Here is a 9,887-nt window from a genome sequence, read left to right on the forward strand (position 1 = left end):
GAAGGTTTTAGTACGAGTGCGGGCACCGCACCGGAAGCCTCCGCGCACCTCCGTCGGCAGAACTTCGGTCTGCGGGAGAAACCCCGGGGCGGGTTTGCAGCCCGGGCCCGGGGGTGCCCGGCGGGACCCCGGCCCTGGGAAGGCGCCCTCGCCCCGCCGGGCCCCCGCGGGTGACAGGGCCGCTCTGCGGGGCGGAAAGCCGTGCGCCGGGGAAAGCCGTGCGCCGGGCAGCTGCCGGGGAGCCCCGCATGGCAGCGGAATAACAAACAGCCTGAAGCCACTGTGCCACTCGGGAGACCGCGGGACGTGTGTCCGCGCTGCAGCGCGCTCAGCCCTCGCCGTGAAAGCGCCGATTTCACGCGGGATCTGCTCCGCGCCCCTCTCCGCCCCCCTGCGCGCCTTCCAGCCGGCCCCGCTCCGGGCGATGCGCCGGCCCCTCCGCGCCCCCCCCGCCCCGCCCCCGGCCGGCGTGTCCGGGGGGATTTAAGCTGTTGGAAGCGAACCCAAAGAGATCGGAAGCGTGTGCTGTGTGCTCTGGAAAAATAACTAGTTTCAGATTAATGAAGGAGTGACAATTTCAAGGCTAGCGTTGGCACTGCCCAAGCCAGAGCGTGGGGAGCTCGCCAGGCTTTGCTTTATATTGTCTACTCTTCTGAAGAGCAGACAAAGATGGATAGAGAGACATTGAAAAGCAGGAGGCGTATTTCAAACAGTTCAATAAAGAGGGTTGTCACTTAAAGACAAGAACCATAGTGCTTTGATGACTTTGTATTAGCCTCACCGTTTCAAATAAGTGACTCCACTCTCTTTGCGGAATTCACCCGGTTTTAGTAGATGACACTTCAGTGAAGCCGCTTTAGACAGGAACAAGGGCTTGTAACTGCGGGGCAAAACTCCTCTTCGGGCGGGTTTTGCAAAGCAGGTTTCCGACCCGGGGCTGGATTTTCTTTCCGCCCTCAAACTAGGGAACCTCGGTAAAATCAAGGTTTACAATTTGCGTGGAACCGCTCTGAAAAAGGGAGAGAACACTTCGGCACCGTATGAATGTAAAGAAAGCGGCGGGGAGATGTCGAACGCCGGGGGTAAGGCTGCCTGCTGGCAGAGCCGGCGGGGCAGGGGCGGTCCTCTCCGAGTCGCTTTCTACGCCCTCGCAGAAAGCACCGACACGGGCTGTTGAAAGATGCAGTTGCGTGTGACCCCCCCGGCTGCTCACGCGTGTTCTCACCCGCGGGGGGTGGCGGTCCCGCCTGTGCCCGCAGCCTCTCCCCGCCTCGGCCCCGCGGGTTCCCGGCTCTCCCCGTCCCGCGGGTGCCTTGCTGCGGGTGGAGGACACCTTCCCGCTGCCCGGGGGCAGCCGGGGGGCCGCAGCCCGGAGTGCCTGCGGCGGGGAGGGAAGGAGGGCGCAGCGCTGCCGGGGGAGAGCTTTCTGCCAAAACCGAGGATTTTTTTTTTTTTTTTTTAAGATGGGGACCCCCGACCGCTGCAGCCCCCCGGGCTTTGAAGGCACAGCGAAAGGGCTTCACTGTGGGTTTGAGCGAACCATTTAGTCACTGTTTCATTAGGCACTGTTTGAACCTTGCAACATGTGGTAATTTCTGGGGCAAGCTGAAAAGGGGGGATTATGTAGGAGGGACACAAGGAAATTACCTAACGGTTAATTTAACTCGTTTTCTGGTAGAATTTTCGATACATTCCTAATTGACTGAGGAGGCAGGTGAAGTCTTCAGTTCCAGGCAGACTCATTCACGGTGAGAATAAATGGCTCTTTTTCAACTCACACTGCTCACAATATATCATCAGGGAAAAGACATGCAATGAATATGTTGATTTTTTTTTTATTATTAATGGAATTACACCCTGCTACGCAGGTGTGAGGGTAAAAACCTATACTGCGATGAAATCAGATTAACAATGAAATGAGAATTTTATTAGCTTTCTATGTCACATAGACCTGGATTTAAACTGTCAAAACAAGAAACAAGAGGGGGAAAAAAGATACTCTGAAGGCAACAGTGCCAATCAACGGGCAGAAGCAGTGGCTTGGTATCCAAATAATAATTAGCTGTAATTCACGGTGAATATCCACACCCCACACTCTACGCTATTTATATCATATAGAGAATGTATGATTAGCCTATAATGGCAAATGTCTTTTGAGTCCGGGGCTTGCCAATTAACCCTAATCACCCCGATTTGCTACGAAACGGGAACATTTGCTCATAAGGTCCGAGTTTTAATAAAACATTAGGTCGTGTCGGAAATAAACTCTGGCTGAGACTCTTGCCGTGTTGGCAAGGGAAAGGGGCCCAGCCAGACCGGAGTGTCCCGGGGGCGTTTGGGAGCAGCCGGGGAGCAGCGGGACAGCAGCCGTGACCCGGCACCGGGCAGCTCCGGGGAGAGGCGGCGGGGACGACCCTGCACCGGGCACCGGGGAAGCGGCATGTGGGAAGCGACCCTGCACCGGGCACCGGCGGGTTGGAGCTGGCCCTGCACCGGGCAGCGGCGAGTTGGAGGTGACCCTGCACCGGGCACCGACGGGTTGGAGCTGGCCCTGCACCGGGCACCGGGACCGGCGGGTTGGAACTGGCCCTGCACCGGGCACCGGCGGGTTGGAGGTGACCCTGCACCGGGCACCGGGAGCGGTGGGTTGGAGCTGGCCCTGCACCGGGCACCGGGAGCGGCGGCGCTACCTGCGCGGCGTGCGGAGAGGTGATGGGCGCATCCGGGCAGGGCCCGCGGCCAGGGGAGCCCGCCACGTCTGCCAAGGGCCCCTTTGTAACCTGCTATACAAAATGGAGGTATTCTGCATGACAAAGCCCAATTAAGCTCGCTATTCAGGACCTCTGCAGCTGGTAGCCCATTGGGAGAGTGGGAGGAAACGCGAATATATTAATTATGCGAAGGGGCGGTGAAAAAATACCAACAACCGCGGTTCTGGGTTGGGTGTTGGGTCTGTTTGTTTGGTTTTTTATGTGTCAGTCCCGTTATTTATTTATGTATGTATTTGGTGGCAGGGGCGGTGGGAGGAGGAGGGGCGGGGTGGGGCACAAGCTGCCGGCCGCGGAGCCCCCAGGGAGCATCCCCCGCCGGCCTCGGGCTGTTTGCAAAGAGGAGCAAGGGAGGCTGCCTGCCAGGCTGCAGGAGAGGGCTACAGGCTCTGCTACAACTGTGGTTTAATATACTAGCAACTTTGTCCTTTTTCTCTAAGAATTCTCTCTCTCTATTTTTTACTTGTCACTCAACAGGGGTCAACTGTAAGCCGGCCAACGGGCTTTCCCAGGCTGAGGGGCACCAAACCCTAGGACAGACTGAAGGCCAGCCAAAGAAGAGAAAATACTGGAGACCTAAGGTTAAGATTGACCCAGGCAGTCCGTTTGCTTTTCAGTTTTACCTTTCCAAGCCAACGGGCCATAATATATGCGTGGCTATAATCAGTATGTAAAACACAATTTCAGACTCCAAAATCCAAAGTGTCTGAGAAATATCTTGCATGACATAGTCATCTTACTCTAAATAACTCAACTCTTGTAACACCAGATGAGTTTTAGTTCAGAACTATGTGCCACTGCACACAGAACTGTGCTTGGGATCACGCAGTTTTCGACCCTGGCCACAAATGCATGGACATGACCACAGATCTTTCCCTTTTCTTCTGCAGAAGGATAAAAAGACAGAGAAAATTCAAGCTGGTTTTACGCTATGAGTGCTCCCAATCTTCTCAAAATAGCATGAAGTTTAGGCCAGAATGTGGTCAGCCATACATGCAGAAGATGCAAATAGTAATGAGCCAAGAAGTATACTTGGCATAAGACACGTGCAATGCATTTGAATAAAAATTTGGTATTCTAATTTTTCTCCAGTAGACTTAGATTTTAACTAACCTACCACCATTACCCCGTTCTTCTAGAACAGCTGTCAGAGCGGTCATGGCTCCATATTCTCAGTGTTGCTACAGAAAAACAAGTAGACACCCCCAGTTTAGGTACCATGAAGGAGGGGTACATTGCTTTTTTCTTCAGTTCCCCTGAAAGACCAGTCCTGGCTTTTGATGCATATTCTGGAATGGATAGACAGGGATCCTATGTTGACTTTCATTAAACTAGTAATAGTAAAAACACCACGAAGTCTTTAGACACGTGAGTGACTCAACTGAATACAGGAGAACTGTGTTGGTGAGTCAATCCTGCTTGTGTAAAAACTGCAATACCTCCGAGGCGGAGCTGGGATAATAGCAGCAAAAATTGCTACTCGATGCCAACAGCATCAATTTTCATGTTGCTATCATAATTTTTACTTGCTCCCATAGTTTTGTTTTGAGATTGCTTTTTTTTTTAATTCAGTCAAATGAAAGATGGATTTTAATGAGTTAATGAACAGCCATCAGCTTTTTTTTTTTTAGCAGGACCTGCCAATTTTTCACAGGCAAAAGATATCAGCTCTAAAATAATTCTACTAAAATGTTGCTGCCATTAAGAAAAGATCGCAAGACAGAAGTTTTGGGTTTTTTGGTATTGCTTGTTTTCCCTTGATAAAAACATTTTTCATGATCTGATTTGTCTTTTGTAATTAATGCAAGACTGAGTGGGCTTAGGCAATGTTCAGTTTAACAGATTGTGGCAGTTCAGTCCTCTGGGTTTTCAGCAAAAGTTGTCAAATTGCAGTAAAAATTGTCAAAGTTTTTTCTCTTTCTCAATTGCTACTAAATGTGAGCAAGTGCTGGCATGCACAGAAAGTATCTCTGAACTTTTTGGTTTTTCTTACGCAAAGAAAAAATTCAGTGAGTTCCAAATGCAACTTCATGTAGGCTAGGCTGCCTCAGCAACGGATTGCCTCTCAGGGAAATCTCCCACTTTGTGATCAAATGAGCAGATCTTTTTATCTTCAGAACTAACTTTCAGAATGAGTTTAAGCTAGAAATTTGTTTTAGGGAAACAACTCAGATGTTGCGGGATAGCTGACATAGGTGATGCCTACCACCTATGACATAGGTGATAGGTGAGCATGAGAAGAAAGAAAACCCCAGTTAGTTGAAGACCTTCTACAAAACAAGCACCGAGTCCTTCAGACACACTGATTTATGAATGGATGCTTTTGGAAATATTTGGGAGCAAGACTGAGATAATCACCTTGATACTTGGAGGGCATCTGTATTGCCTATACTATCAGTATAGGTAATAAGGGCAGCAGATGCATGTCTCCATGGGGGAGGACGGCATGCGTCCCCTGCCACGGTGCTGACCTCTGTGACTGCACTGATGCTGCTGAGATTGGAGCATCAGTGCTGGAGCTCACCATCCTGAGAGCACCAGCCATTGTGGCTATCAGAAAAGCAAAGGTGATGATGCTACTTTTTATGTTGAGGGAAATCCAGTGCAAGTAAATGAAAGTGAATCCTGAGAAGCACAGGCTGCCAGGACAATGTCTATCAGCCTTGTTTATGCTGGAGTCTCATGAAAGAAGCCAGTGTTGTTGCTGGAAAAGATGGCCTTTGCCTCCTGTCATTCCCTGCCTCTTGTTCTCTGGGCTGTCCTGTCCTTTGCACTTGTTTCTTTCCTATGGAAACTTCTGCCCTTGCCTTCATCCCGTTTCTTGAGAAGTACACAAAACCAGGGGATGGGATCAGGTCATCCTGTTTACAGCCCTGCACCTACATGGGAGGAGAGAGCATGGGTACATCTTTAAGACTTCTACTCCTCTCTAATTGACATTGGCTAATAGATCCCAAAATTACAGGGGAGCTGAGTGGGTGGGACAAGCTTGAGAGACAGACAGAGGGAGGAACAGGCAGATTGCTCTCATAAATCTAATCTCTTTAGAAAATGAGGTTTACAGTATCTGCTGCTGGCAGAAACTGCACTCCCATAGTTGCTAGGTCAAAGTTGAGATAGTTTAAAAAATCTTCAGTGTAAATGCAGCCTTTGAAAGAAGGTTTTCTGGAGGAAGACTTCTACCGTGCTTGAGGTACAGGAATATCAGCAGAAACATGCTGTGCCTGAAGCCATAAAGCTGACATACTTTGGGGGTCTTTTGCCCCTAAGAACTCGGGGGTTCTGACCTGCAAAGAAAAGACTTGCATAAAACTGCAGGATGAGGAGCAAGTGAACATAGTGCATGTTTAGGGCAAAGGACAGCACAGAACTGTTGTTTTCATAACTGTTTTTTCCCTTGTTAGTCTTGTGTTTAGTTCTTCCCATAACTCTAAAGGGAAGTGGAAGAGATCTGCTGTTTTTTTCCTTATGTTAGTGTTTCCCCCCCCGAGGCAAGCTCAAGGGCATCTGAAGCAATTTGACATTTGAAATTAAAGACTAATTTCTGTTTAAAAAGTAAACAGGAGATACAAATGCTTGAAAGCTATTTCTGTTTTACCTTAATTTAGAACCGCTGGCTTCAGCTTCCCCAGGCTCTGAAGCAAGCTGCAGTCCTTGGCCAGCATGTCCCCCTCTAACTGCACCTTGGCCTTCCCACTTCACCTTATCCAGGCTTCAGCTTATCTTGAGGGAACGTGGGAATCTCCTAGGTCATATTTTGCAGAAATAAGTTTTGTTTTGTTTTGTTTTGTTTTTTAATAGGAAAGCAGGGTGTATTATACTCCAGTCTTTGTACTCTATAACACTATCTTTCACAGAACTAACAACACAGAAACAACTTGTTTTGCTGGATTTGTGTTATTCCCTTTTTCTGTTTTGGGGGTCATTTAGGAATGACATAAGGGAGCACTTGCTTTCCTTTCACCTTCTAACATCTTTACCCCTTGGAAGCAAGCAGAATAACAGTGGACACCGGTTTATAGTTCATTTGTTGGTTTTATACACATGCTTTCTATTAAACATATAAGCGCATGTGCAGCTCTTTCTACACACTGAAAGGAGCTATAGAAACTCATAGGAAATTGTGTGTTTTAAAAGATTATTTACACATAAAAATGGTATACATTTGCAAAAGGCATGCTTTTGGCAGGGGACGCTGGCAAGCCGACCAGGAGGGACTTCGGTGGGGAGCACAGTCCTTGGAGCAATTTGCTCCAAGAGGGAATTTGAACTAATGCCACCTAATGGAGAGTGGGAACCACTGCAGCAGAAGAGAGGATTGAAGTTTGGGGTCAGTTTGGGGGAGCTAGGTGGTGGTTCCCCCCGGGTCCTCTTTGGAAGGTATGGTGAAGGCAAAAGGTGAGAGTTGGAAAGAGAAAGTGGAAAACAAAAGTTTTCCCTACGAGAAGGAGTATTTTGATTCATTGGCGGTTTTACTGTTCAAGCTGCCAGACTGTATAAAAGGGGGAACTGGAATGACCATCAAATCAAAGAGGGGATGGGGATTTGAAAACTTCATTCTTATTGTAGCCAGAGGAGAAAATGGCACAACATGAATCCATTCTAGGGGCAATGACTGTAAATGAGAATGGGAATGGCACAAAGGTAACCTGTTCCAGTCCTAACAAGGTACACTTGTGTGGTCCTAACACCCTTTGGCTCTTTATGTTGTGCAATTTGCTGGTTTCTGTGCTGGAACAACTGCGTGCTCGTAGCCCTGAAGCAGTGAGTGCATTAGCAAGTACTTTTTCATCTTTGAGGAACAGAAGTTTCCACTTTAATTACATTAATGCTGATCAATAAACATCTTTGAACTGTTCTATAGCATCACGAAAGTGATGTTACAGTGACTAAGGCAATACTTGCTGTATCAGCCTGTTTCAGCCACTTAGAGCACTCCAAAAAGTAGATTTTTTGTCTAAGATGAGCTGTGCTTATTCTCAGCAGAAAAGGTCAAGGGACAAACATTTCAAACTGTGTGCCTGGCTCAGATATGTGCAAACACAACTGGACCCACAAACAAACGTTGAAGTGTCCGTGCAGGCATACATTTGCACATGCAAAGCAGGATGCATTCATAAATGGGAGCTTGCTCACACACACTAACTAGCTTGAACAGAAAACAGCATGAAAATGTTGCTTTAATTGTTTTAAAAAATGAAGCAGGATGGTGATATTTGCCTGGGCCACTTCATGCTGTTAGCCATTTCCCCCCCTCCTGGGAAAGCACTGAGAAGGCTTTCCTGGTTTGTAGGTACAGCTTGCTGGGTTTGTATCCAGCTAGAAGAGAAGTGGGACAGGAATTCAGGAGTGAATGACAGCGAGGGTCAAACAGGTCCTTATGGAAAAACCTCCTGGGGACTGTTAGAGAGCTACTAAGTCTTAAAGCCAAAGTTGGAGTAGGGTTGGAGCAGGACTGAGAGTGAGTATGGGCCAGGATGAAAGCCAAGTCTCTCCAAGTAGGTGTTCCTCTAACTCTTCATGGTAAATTTTTTGTAGAACATTCGAATTTGTTAACATAATTTGTTAAAACCTGATCAAAAGATGTGTGACATATATATATATATATATATATATATATATATATACACTTGGCACCTTATCAGAACACTCAGGAAATCCCAGCATTATGTGTCATTTAGCAAATAAATTACAACTGTGAGAGGTACTTATGGGGGAAGATATACCCAGGCTAAGTTTATAACGTACTTTACATTGTTTTTAATAAAAGATTCATAGGACAGATAAGAAGATGGGATGGGTGATGGCTTCACATTTAGGTCTTAATTACGTTTGCCATCTAACACAAAAAATATTTGTATAATTCTGTTTTAATTATCCATACCAGAGGAATTAGCTATTTTCCCTCATTTGCATTTTTCAATACTTTCTGGTACTTAATAATCTAAAAATGCTGTCTTTTTTAGGACCCTATTGTCCTTATGCTATTGTGGTATTTGGAAAGCACCCACCATGTATATATAGTCAGTGACCTCATCTTAAATTTATTATCAGTATTCTGAGTAAAAGGAATAGATTTTTAAGAAAAGGAATAAACTCAAAGTGCTATGCACTGAAATAAATGCAACTGTTTATTTGAATGGATCATAATGCATTCATGCATCTCAGCAGCACTTAGGCAAAATAATTTTCCAGATATGCAGGTTATAAAATGGCAGGAGGTGCTAATTTGTTGTCTAAATGAAATGGATTCTCTCTGAAGGTTTATATTCAAATGCAAATCTGAAAAGGCTGATGTTTGTATTGCTTTTAGATACCAGCAGGAAAAGGAGCTAACGCTTTTATAGAGCCATTGCAGTGTGTCATCAGCAATGCTGTGGGCAACCCAAAAGTAAAAGCAATGCAGGAGACTTTCCATCGGCTTGTTTTTTCTATTCTTCTAAGGTTTTATTAGCCCAATGTTAAGCCTCAAGGAATGAAACTGCTGCATTCACAATGCAGAGCAAACCCTTAGGACAGTACTGCACCTTGATTCAAAATAGTTCTCTGCTAAACACGAATAGAAAGGTATCACTGCCTTTACACTGCTTTAGCTGATTTTATTTATTTATTTAAGTTTCTCAGTTTGTTACAACAGCAGAAAGTATTGTTTGTCAGCACTTTCCCTGATCTGTTTCTTAGAGAACAATTATCGACATTCCTTGTTCTTATGTTGAGTGAGGAGGATGAAAATAACGCACCACTGAGTATAGATTGTTGGACAAAGATCACATTTTGGAAATGCTGTTGGCTATATTACTCACCGCTCAAGATCAGCCCAATATGAAGGAGTGCTGGTGAGTGTCGATGCATTTGTCTATACCCTTGAGCCATTTCCACTTTTGTATTCAACAGATTGCCATTCCAGTCTTCCATATCTTCCTATAGGTTACCTAAAAAGTTTGGAAGAAGCAAATGCCTCACTTTGAGAAATGCCTACTGTTTTTGAGTACGGTTTTATGAAATCAGTGACAAAGTACTCTTTGATTTCATTGAATGCAGGGTCAGTTCCTAAGGCAATATTGACTGACATAAGAACTTCTAACATATAAACCCTAGATTGTAGTATAACACAGGACA

Source organism: Mycteria americana, chromosome 4 (assembly GCF_035582795.1).
Source record: "Mycteria americana isolate JAX WOST 10 ecotype Jacksonville Zoo and Gardens chromosome 4, USCA_MyAme_1.0, whole genome shotgun sequence".
Taxonomy (NCBI): domain Eukaryota; kingdom Metazoa; phylum Chordata; class Aves; order Ciconiiformes; family Ciconiidae; genus Mycteria; species Mycteria americana.